Below are 11,400 nucleotides of genomic sequence, written 5' to 3' on the forward strand. Positions count from 1 at the left end.
TTCTCCCTCTTTCTCCATTAATGTCAATGGTTCTCAAGGTTTTTCTGCTGGTAAAAGAGGGTGTCCTTCCCCTTATCTATTGTGCTCGCTATGGAGGTTCTTTCAAGAATGCTTAATGCGGCTGCGATAAGGTAGATCATTAAGTACCACCCATTCTGTTCCAAAATTCTTTCAACAAATACGAGAGTTTTGTTGGTAGTATCAAAGAATACCTAATCCCATTGGCTTTTCTCTTGCACGCAGATAGAAGATTATCATTTATACAAGCTATAACTAAAATGATCCGTGATGGTTTTATGTAATGGGCTTAAGGCCCGTCCGCCCATGTTGGGCCTGAAAGCCCATCTCACAATATTAGGGCCCATGGATGAAGGGGTATGTTTTTATTTTTGAGGGAACGTATATAAGGGATGAAAGAGAGAGACAAAGACACCTTTTGACATTTTGTGCGTACGTTTCCTCTCCCTCTCTCCCTCCAAAAGAAAAACGAGCGCAAACGGTGACGCCATCTTCCCTTCAAGGCCAATCGACGTCATTGGATCGAACATGATCGGTTTTCTCTTCCTCTTATTGGCGTTGGTGTTTAATCTGTGGCTAATAAGGTACGCTCGATTCTGTGGTGTGCTTTAGGATCGGTAATACATGTATTTTCCGGGCTTGTTTTCCGCATTCGTTTTAGGGGTTCGATTTAGTGTCGAATCGTTTTTGGGGAATCCGTTAATCCCAACATTGGTCTCAAAGCCCTAGTTCATGTTTTCTCGACCCCTTTCATGTTTTTTGATTGATTTTTCACGAAAATAATCGGCCGACATGGATCGAGGCGCAAAATCCCGACACCCGAGCACTGTTCGTCCATTTTTTCGAGTTTTTATAAGTCGAAATCAATTTTTGATGGCATAGGGTGAAAAGACTCGTCGAGACGAGTCCGTCGACGGGTTGACCGCCGTCGGTCAACGCCACACGAGCCCACATGCGCGACCAAAAGCCGCTGCATGTGAGCGCCACGCGCCTGAAGCGCTGGCTCAGCCAGCGCGTGCGCCACACACGCCAGTCGGTGAACCGGCACATGCGCGCCGGCGACCGGCGAACCGGCACGCGCCGGTAGACGAACCGACGCGTGCTGACGTCATCGTGACATCACGGTAACCGCTGGAATGACGTCATTGATGATGTCATCATCGACGACCGTTGGACGGCTGGTCACCGGCCGGCGACCCGACCCGACGGCGAACCGACTCGACCCGACCCGCATGGAAGCCTAGCGCATGCCGCGCACGTGCCGGTCGGTTCGTCCAACCCGGCCTGATCGGCTTGACCGGTCCGACCACCGGCGACCTAACCGTTGACCCGTTGATCGTTAACCGACGACCGTTGACCGTTGACCCGAAAAAAAAAATTGTTTCTTTTTCAATTATGTCTATGTGGATTATAAGTAATCTATTTTTTATTCTGCATTTGTTGCATGAATCATAGAAAATTATGTATTTTCCATTATGTTTATTATGGATTATAAGTGATTCATTTTTAGTTCTGCATTTGTTGCAGGAACTACGATGCGTTATGGACGGATACTTGCAATCCCGAGAACGGACGAGGGAAGTGCAAGACTTAAAAGGTTGATGACAGAGTTAGCTAATTATCGGTGGCATGACGGTGATTTAGTATCACATGTGGTCAATGTCAATTAGATGATACAGGAAATCATCTGGAATTGTTATCTTATGCCGGATTTAGAGAAGATGCTGGCTTTGATGAACACTATTCCACCTGAATGGCAAGCAGTGTTAGATCGGTTATGGGAGGTCAACGTGGTCCCGGGTTATAGGAGGCTAGTGGTAGTTTTTGTTAGAGAGTATTATATGATTGAGTTAACCAAAACTTCAACCTTTAAATTGAGCGCCATATGTCATAGAGTGAATGCACTTTGGATGTGACATGAAAGCTCTCCAAAAGTTTTTCCATGGTTGGCAAATGTGCCTTCAAATTTCTTAGATATTTTAACTGATAAATTAGAATGAACATTCCCTATTTATTTCTTAGATTAGTTTGAGATGTTTTTTTGAGTGTGAACATCTCTTTTTATGTTGATATTTCTTCTTTGCATATATTACTTAGTGTAACGGATAACTGTATTATGTGAAAGCATTATTGTTTTATTGGATGTCAATTATTATTTGCTTTTTGTTATTACTGGTTGCTATGGATAGTTATAGAAGTTTTTGTAGCTTCATAGAATTTATTTTGCATAAGACAATTATATTAATGATAGTTTTAAGTTAGGATTTTTGGAAGATGATTGGAAACTTAGTGACCTTTTGATTCTGACACCCTACTTGAAATTGTTCATTAATACAATGGGTATGTGCAAAAGGGATACAAAAATGATAGGCATTAATAATTCGTGCATATCTGTCTGATGTGTTCAGATCGATGGTTTCAGCAACTAATAATGTAATTGTTGATATGAACGGCAACAATTACGAAATATTGAATATGAAGATTCAATATATGCTGAAAAAGCAAAAAGCACTAGAAGCTCTTGATCATATTATGGAAGATAATGAGGATGCTGTGCGCCACCTTGAGCTAGTAGAGGACTGCATAACGGCATTTGAACCGAAAATAGATATTTGCAATGCAGGTTCTAGCTCAGAAAGGGCTTTGAGCTCTAAGCGCAAGCGTATTGATTCATTCAATATGTAGGAATGCAAAGGATCAAGTCCTTAGTGTAAGAAATCTAGAGTTAACCAACACAAGAGAGGAAAATATCCTCAAGTGAAGAAAATGTCAAGGATGAAGTGTTACAATTGTGACAAGAAAGGTCACTATGCTCGCAACTGTTGTGAGCCGAAAAGGTAAACACCTCTTATACATTTCAAAACTTTGTTTTTTTGTTGAGTTCTGTATTCTTAACTGAGTCTAATCCTTTGTGGACTGTAGATTCAGGAGCGACAGACCATGTAGCGAAGGATAAAGAATCCTTCGTGGAATTCCGACGAGTACCAACTGGAACTACGTGGATCTATATGAGAAACAACTCCAGAGCTGAAGTGAAAGGAATTGGCACATGCCAACTGAATATACGTGGTGGACACACTTTGTTCCTACATGATGTATTGTGTGCTCCGGAGATTCGCTGGAATTTAGTGTTTGTTTTAGTATTGATTAAACTAGGTTTTAATATGAACTTCTATAATAGAGGTGTAGATTTGTTTTTGAATACAAATTACTATGGCTGTGGTTATTTTCTTGATGGTTTCATTGTATTAGATATTGACTATGTTAATGCAAATGTTTGTTATTCCCTTCTCGCGTCTCCTAATACATATAATAATGATGTGAATGTGTGGCATGCTAGATTTGGTCACATTGATCAACAACGTATGAATAGACTAGCTAAAGAGGGCTTGCTGGGCAACATTGAAAAAGTTGATTTGCCCATATGTAAGCATTGCCTAGAAGGGAAAATGACAAGGAAACCATTTGGAAAAGGTAAAAGAGCTGAATTTCCTCTGCATTTAATCCATTTTGATATCTGTGGTCCAATGAATGTGAGAGGAAGGCATGGGGCTGTTTATTTCATCACTTTTATAGATGATTATACTCGATTCGGATATATCTATTTGATTTCTCATAAATCTGAAGCAATAAGTTGTTTCAAAAGGTTTATGAACCTAGTAGAAAATCAATTTGACAAGAAAATAAAAACATTGAGATCCGATCGAGGTCGAGAATATTTATCTGATGAGTTAAGAAAATTATATGATGAAAAAGGAATAGAAAGATAGTTGTCTATTCCGTATACTCCTCAACAAAATGGTGTTGCGGAGAGAATAAACAGAACCCTACTGGAAATGGTTGGGTCAATGATGGCGCATGCTAACTTACTTATTACTTTTTGGAGTGATGTATTGTTAACTGTTGCCTATATACTTAACCGGGTGCCTTCCAAATCAGTTACTGCCACTCCATATGAGTTATGGACATGTAGAAAACCGAACTTAAGTTTTCTTAAGCTATGGGGTTGTGCTGCCTATACACATGAGTCCTCTCACAAGTTTGGGAAATTGGGTCATAGAGGAAATACGAGTATTTTCATAAGATACTCGGAACACTTGAAAGGGTATGTGTTCATAGGTGAGCAGGAAAGTGGGAGTATAACTGAATTTGAATCATGAGATGTCACATTCTTAGAAGATGAATTTCCTAAGAAAGGCGAAATATGGGAAGATTACTCCCTATTTGAAACCTTAGATCAAGATAATGATATTAGTGGAGTTCGTCCAAGTGAGAGTAATATGAGAAGTGGTGAATTGAATTCAACTCATTCTCAATTACACCCACATGATGAGACAACATCATCATTATCTAATCCAAGTGGGAACATAATGGGGAATGATGTGCAAAGTGTACAATCTCCCATACGGCGAACAAGTTGCCAAAGTATTCCCCGTCGACGTTTTGACATTGAAGGGGAAACTTTTATGGTTGCTCCACAAGATAAAGATGAGCCAAGAAATATTAATGAGGCTCTGAATTGCCCTAGTAAGGAAAAATGGATTCATGCAATGGAAGAGAAAATAGAGTCAATGAAATCAAACCAAGTCTGGGAACTGGTTGATCTTCCAAAATGAAGCAAAACTATTGGGAACAAGTGGGTTCTCAAAATAAAGCGAAAGGCTGATGACTTGATAGAAAGGCATAAGGCTCGCCTTGTGGTGAATGTGGTATAATCAATAAGAATGAATTGATTATGAAGATACATTTTCTCCTGTAGTAAGATTTACCTCAATTCGCATTATTCTAGCAATAGTAGCTAGTATGTATCTTGAGTTACATCAGATGGATGTAAGGACTGCTTTCCTCAATGAAGAATTAGATGAAGAAATATATATGGAACAACCTGCTGGTTTCATAGTGAAAGGCCAAGAAGAAAAGGTATGTCAACTTTTGAGATCGATATATGGCCATAAATAGTCATCGAGACAATGGTATATGATTTTACAATGATTGATGAGGATCATTGTGTATATATCAAAAGATCCAAGGATCAATTTGTGATCATATCATTATATGTTGATGATATACTGATTGCCGGAAGTAATATGGAGTTTGTTAATACTGTCAAGAGTTGGTTGTCTTCCAACTTTGAGATGAAGGATATGGGTGAGGCTCCATACATTCTTGGAGTTAAGATTTCAAGAGATCGTTCGAAGATATCGTTGTCTCTTTCGCAAGAAACATATATAAATAAGGTTCTTGAACGATTTTGTATGCAAGATTGTAAACCCATAGACACTCCTATTGCAAAAGGTGAAGGATTGAGCCATAGACTGTATCCAAGAACTCCACAAGAGAATGAACAAATGAAACATGTTCCTTAAGCTAGTACTGTTGGGAGCTTGATGTACGCTATGATGTGTACAAGACCTGACATATGTTTTGCAATTGGAATGATAAGTAGATACCAATCCAATCCAGGTCCAGCACATTGGAAAGCCGTTAAGATAATACTGAGGTATCTAAAGAGAACTACTGATTATACGTTGAGTTATCAAAGAAATGATCTACGACTTTAAGACTATTTTGATACTGATTGGGGAGCATATTTAGATGAAATGAAATCTACCTCTGGGTTTGTTTTCTTACCGAATAATGGCACCATATGTTGGAGCAGTAAGAAACAAAAGTGTATAGCCTTGTCCACGATGGAAACTGAATTCGTGGCATTATCAGTAGCAATATAAGAAGATGTTTGGCTTAAGAGATTATTGGATCATTTAAGTGTTATTAGAAGTGTTGCAGATTCATTGTTGATTAACTGTGATAGCCAAGCAGCAAAAGCGTACACCAAAGATCCAAAATATCATGGCAAGACCAAACATATAGATACCAAGTATAACTTTGTCAAAGATATGGTTGCACGAAAGGATGCACGAAAGGATGTGAACTTACAGTACATATCTACGCATAGAATGGTAGCAGATCCTATGACAAAGCCAATACCTAGAGATGTGTTTTGTGGCCATATGAAATCTCTAGGATTGCGTAAAGTCTGATGTACTGGATTGTAATTTCCATGAAGTGTTCACATTTGATGAATTTGTGTTTTTCATCATTAATGCTTATGAATCTTTGTTTGATCTTTATGCATCTTAATGCTCAGTGCATTATTTTAAGTTGAGAATGTATATTGGACAGATAAAAGATTAGCCCACTCACATGGGTAATCGCCTCTATTTACTGTGTGATAAATAAAGATGAGACTATTTTTAAACTTATTATTTAGGTGATAATCGAGAGCTCAAGCTTAAAATACGTATGTCGTCTTAACTGAGTGTTAAGATGAGGACATAATATTTACTGTATCCGAAAGTAAAATAACCCACATATTTTACTTTATCTGTCTATGATGCCAGATGTGAGTTCTGATGAATTTTGTGAATGAGTAGATACATGAACTCAAGTTAGACATTGGGTATGTCTGAACTATTATCTGTACGGTATTGAAAGGTGTAGACATACGCTCCATGGGAAAATGAGTTAATACCGTAATATGTATTTCATACTACGTATGCATGAGACGACCAATAAGAGTGACAAAAGTTTGATCTTAACTTTTATGTCGTGCGAGACTCTTGAGGAAAAGAGTTCCTCAATTTTTAGTCCCCTCATGACTCTTACTTATTCTCAAGATTTCTATTTAGTATTTGCTATCTTAGGATGTTGCCAATGGTCATGAGTTGATTCGATCTAATTGGACATTTTTAGAAAAGCTAAACTGAAATTGAGAGTTTGAAGGAAAGAGGAAGATGAATTTGGAGAATCACATTGTAGTTTTGTATTCACTAGTTAACCAATTATGATTGTCTTTAGGATAATCATAATTGTGAACACAATATATATCATTGTTTGAAAGAGATCAAGAGAGGTATAAATGTGATCGATCGATCTAGGGTACTACATACTAAATCTACTCAGAGTGTGATACCCATTATGAGCTGCTATATATTCCTAATAGATGTATGGCAACGAGTTCTCAAAGTATGCTGGTCGCACGGATTATTCACCGGTATGAATGTTGAAGAGAGGTAAAGAGAATCATATTCGGCCCACCATGTGTGAGTGTGAGATGATGGTTTTATGTAATGAGCTTAAGGCCCGTTCGCCCATGTTGGGCCTGAAAGCCTGGCCCACAATATTAGGGCCCATGGATGAAGGGATACGTTTCTATTTTTTAGGGAACGTATATAAGGGATGAAAGAGAGAGATGAAGACACCTTTTGACATTTTGTGCATACGTTTTCTCTCCCTCTCTCCCTCCAAAAGAAAAACGAGCTCAAACGGTGACGCCATCTTCCCTTCAAGGCTAATCGATGTCATCGGATTGAACATGATCGGTTTTCTCTTCCTCTTATCGGCGTTGGTGTTTAATCTGTGGCTAACAAAATACGCTCGATTCCGTGGTGTGCTTTAGGATCGGTGATACATGTATTTTCCCGAACTTGTCTTCCGTATTCGTTTTAGGGGTTCGATTTAGTGTCGAATCGTTTTTGGAGAATCCGTTAATCCCAACAATCTTAAACAAATTTCAGTTTCTTTTTGTTGTTAGGAAAAGTGATCTCGAAGTAAGATGTTGGGAAAATGAACTCTGTAGATTGAGCACAAGCCACCACTTCGTTCCATCTCTATGCATCCCCCAAAAATATGCACCCCCCAAAAATATGCACCAGCTAACAGAAACTATAGAGCATCCACAAGCACTCTATTTACTTTTCTTTGTGCCTACGTGGCTCGCCGAGCTCCAAATCAACATAAAATTAAAAAAAAAAAAATTTAAAAATTTTAAAAAAAGTAAAATTTAAAAATTTTAATTTTAAAAATTTTAAAAATTAAAAAAATAAGAAAATTTTAAAAATTTTAATTTAAAAAATTTATAAAAAAATTTATAAAAAAAGAAAATTTTAAAAATTTAAAAAATTTTAAAAAATTTAAAAAATTTTAAAAATTTTAAAAATTTTAAAAAATTTAAAAAATTTTAAAAATTTTAAAAAATTTTAAAAAATTTAAAAATTTTAAAAATTTTAAAAAATTTTAAAAATTTAAAAAAAATTATAAAATAAGAAAATTTTAAAATTAAAAAAAAATAAGAAAATTTTAAAAATTAAAAAAAAAAAAAAAGGGGGTGGGGGAGGCGACGGGCGCGGAGGTGGCGGCGGTGAGGGAGCCCGGCAGCGGCGGAGATCTTAACCCAACTTAATTTTTAAAAAATTTTAAAAATTTTCTTAATTTTTTTTAAAATTTTTGAAAATTTTCCATATTCTGTTCTTAATTTCTGCACTCTATTTGGAGCTTAATATATCAATTGTTATCTACAGAGGATCGAGGTAAACTACCTTGTGTCATTTCACATGAGCTGCACAACAGCAGCGACCCGTAAGGCACCATTTTGAAGGAGATTGGAAAGCTCATCAATAAGAGAGCTATTTGCCAACCCCATCCTTTTGGAGTCTTTGGCAAAAGAGTGCCCCTGTTTAAAACTTATGAAGACCATGACTTATCTTTTCAATGGACAGATTAGCTGAATGACAAGGACATAGTGACACAGAAGTTAACAAGCTATACAGTGACCGCGTAATATATTCAAATGATATTTGACCTTTTAAATAGCTATTTTTGAATTAGAACTCTACCTGATACTGATCAGTGACCTTTTCATGAGTGTCTACATACACATGAACTTGCCAGAGAGAAGTTGTAAAGGCAAAATGAGTTTGAATTGAGAATTAAATATAACAGTCAGTCGTGACTTCCCATTAATTTCCCTTCATTTCAAATGAACTTTAGAGAGTAACATGCATATGAAACCCACATCAAGCTAATATAAAGAATCATCCATCCACATCGAAACACAAGTAAATACTCTCATGCTCAAACTAAGCAATAAAAACACCAACCTTTCCAAGGAATCAGGGCATTCAGCCTTCCTCAATGAATCCTGTTACAATTGGGAACCAGTGGATTCAGCATATTGTCTTGGGGTTCACGCCTGATTCTAAAAAAAATTTATGTTAAAAGTATGGCTTGACAAAGAAAATACATACCGAGTGTTCTGCACCCTTGAGGGTCTCATCATTAAAAGCTTGGACACTCACCTACATATTCGAGAGTTGTCGTAGATACCATTTTGCATCAGAACTTTTGAAGAACATAGTAAGCCATCTAAATTGGGTAAACTTAGAAACATATGACTATGATCTACCTTTCATAATGAAACTGCATAAGATAATTCTGCCGAGTGCTTGACTTAGCCATCACTGAGCCTGTGAACATCCACAAATTCGACCCTGCACAACAAAATCAGACCCAGCACATGGATGAGATAGAATTTCAATTTACCGTTCTTTTCAAGAATGGAAACTCAAAGATAGTTCCAGAAAATTATAAAGCAATCAGGACTGACAGTGGATAACACCAAGCAATAGTCCTCTACATATCATATCCTGAGCTTGCCCCAGATGAACTGCAGTCTCACGGGACAAAAAGATGAAACATCAGACTAAAGGAAAAATCAATCTTATTTATGTAAATTATATATAGATAATCCAAAAAAGAATTTAAGTAATAGTTTCATCTAAGTAGCTAGCCAGAGAAATTCTGAAACCATAAAAGTAAAGCCTTCAGCATTCTCCCAGTCCATCTTTTAAACAGTTTGTACAATAAGAAAGCAGCAGCTTACCCAAAACAGAAAGGAGGAAAATAACCAAGAGGGGTCTTCATATCCAAAGAGAGGGAGGAACCACTAGTACTATCCCATTGAATTCCAACGTCATCACCGGTATGATCAAGCATCTGCACAGGGATGGCATTTCCACTTGGTCCCCCGACAGAAGTTTCAGACAATTTACTCTGGAGATCTGTCTCATAACCTCTTGCGGTTAGATCCCTGTGGTTATTAGCTGCATTACTTCCTCCCTGGCTTAGCCCAAACAGAGCTGTCAACCCATCTCCATCTCCCAACAAATCGCCACCCTGGTCACCTCTGGCTTCTGAAGCGTCATTAGCAAGAGTTTGTGGGCAATTTATGTTGCTGACACCAAAAGGCACACATGAAAAGACATACGTATTGGTGGCTAAGCATCTACTGGCGCAAAAGTAATTCCATGTCCAATACCACCCAACCCATCTTCGGGTCCACTGACATGCACACGTACTCGCCTAAATAAACCATTACCATCACCTTGAGCAGGTTCAGTGACAAATACAGTTCCTATGTTGTTTGGATTGTTCTGATCTTGCTCTTGGATGCAGTAACCAGTCGCAGATACCCCATGAGAATATCCAAATGGCTGTCCACAGGCACACAAAATATTCAAAAGACAGCAGTTCTTGCAAGAATCAGCACCGATTCCTTGTACCCATCGGCTTAGAAGCATCTAGATAATAGCCATTTAATCAATCATCTCAAATAACCAAGGAAGCAACCAATAAAAGGCAACACTTCCTAATATTTCATCACAAAAGTTGCTCCCACAAAAGCTCTATTCTAGTATTCAGCATCGCACCCACACTTTGACGATCCCGAAGATCTTTCCAAATCAATAATCGAACGATTGAAATTCAATTAAGCATGCATTCTAAGTAGCTAATAAACATGGCATAGTGAAATTGCTGAAACTTGACTTGAAGCCTAAAATGTTCATCAACTTTTAGTTACAAAGTGCAGCAACATGCAAGAAGGAAAGAGAGATCTGAGCAAAGAACCTGCATGCAACCATAGGCCACTATCGTTCACAGCTTTGCACGGAAAACCCAGTTCTTTCTAGCTGCTTTTTCACGTTGACGAGAGCTTCAAAAGACACGTTGCAATATAAAAGAGAACCAACCACCTTCAAATACATCGACGAACGGTATCATAATCCTCCCCGCCAATTCCACAGTTCTCTGCTGCACAATTTTTAACCTGCCAGTCTTCCCACAACACAACCCTGCCTCCCGATGAAAGAGTAAGGCATGCCAGATTTTCCCCAGTCATTTGGCATGATGATCCCATTAACAGGAAGAGTTCATCATAGAACGAAAATATACACCCGATGAGGATCGAGGCGCAGCCGAACCGATGGTCTTACCCTTTTTTAAGTTCTTATCTTTTTTTTTTCCTTCTCTTAAGTCTTTTTCCTTTTAAGTTTTTGAGTTTTTCTGATGTAACACTTGGTAGACGCCACATGGACGCCATATGTCACCTCAACGGTTTCACTAATCAAATTAAAAGAAGTTAATAGGGAGATTTGATTGTACTAAGTTTACAAATTTTAAAATTTAATTACACTTTTAAAAAGATTTAATATTCAATTGTATTTTTATAATAGAATTTTAAAACTTATTTGTACTTTTTAAAAT

The 11,400-nt window shown here is 37.7% G+C and overlaps 1 long non-coding RNA gene across 1 annotated transcript; it reads right to left on the bottom strand.

Moving 5' to 3' along the window:
• Nucleotides 1-8,558: 8,558 nt before the first annotated feature.
• On the bottom strand, nucleotides 8,559-10,255 carry LOC120290406. Its single transcript, XR_005548391.1, has 5 exons — nucleotides 9,740-10,255; nucleotides 9,464-9,523; nucleotides 9,263-9,347; nucleotides 9,105-9,155; nucleotides 8,559-8,998 (listed from the first exon to the last, which is right to left on the bottom strand). It is a non-coding gene; the product is annotated as an uncharacterized LOC120290406 (long non-coding RNA).
• Between the last annotated feature and the right edge of the window lie 1,145 nt (nucleotides 10,256-11,400).

The sequence above is a fragment of the Eucalyptus grandis genome, chromosome 2 (genome assembly GCF_016545825.1).
Source record: "Eucalyptus grandis isolate ANBG69807.140 chromosome 2, ASM1654582v1, whole genome shotgun sequence".
NCBI lineage: Eukaryota > Viridiplantae > Streptophyta > Magnoliopsida > Myrtales > Myrtaceae > Eucalyptus > Eucalyptus grandis.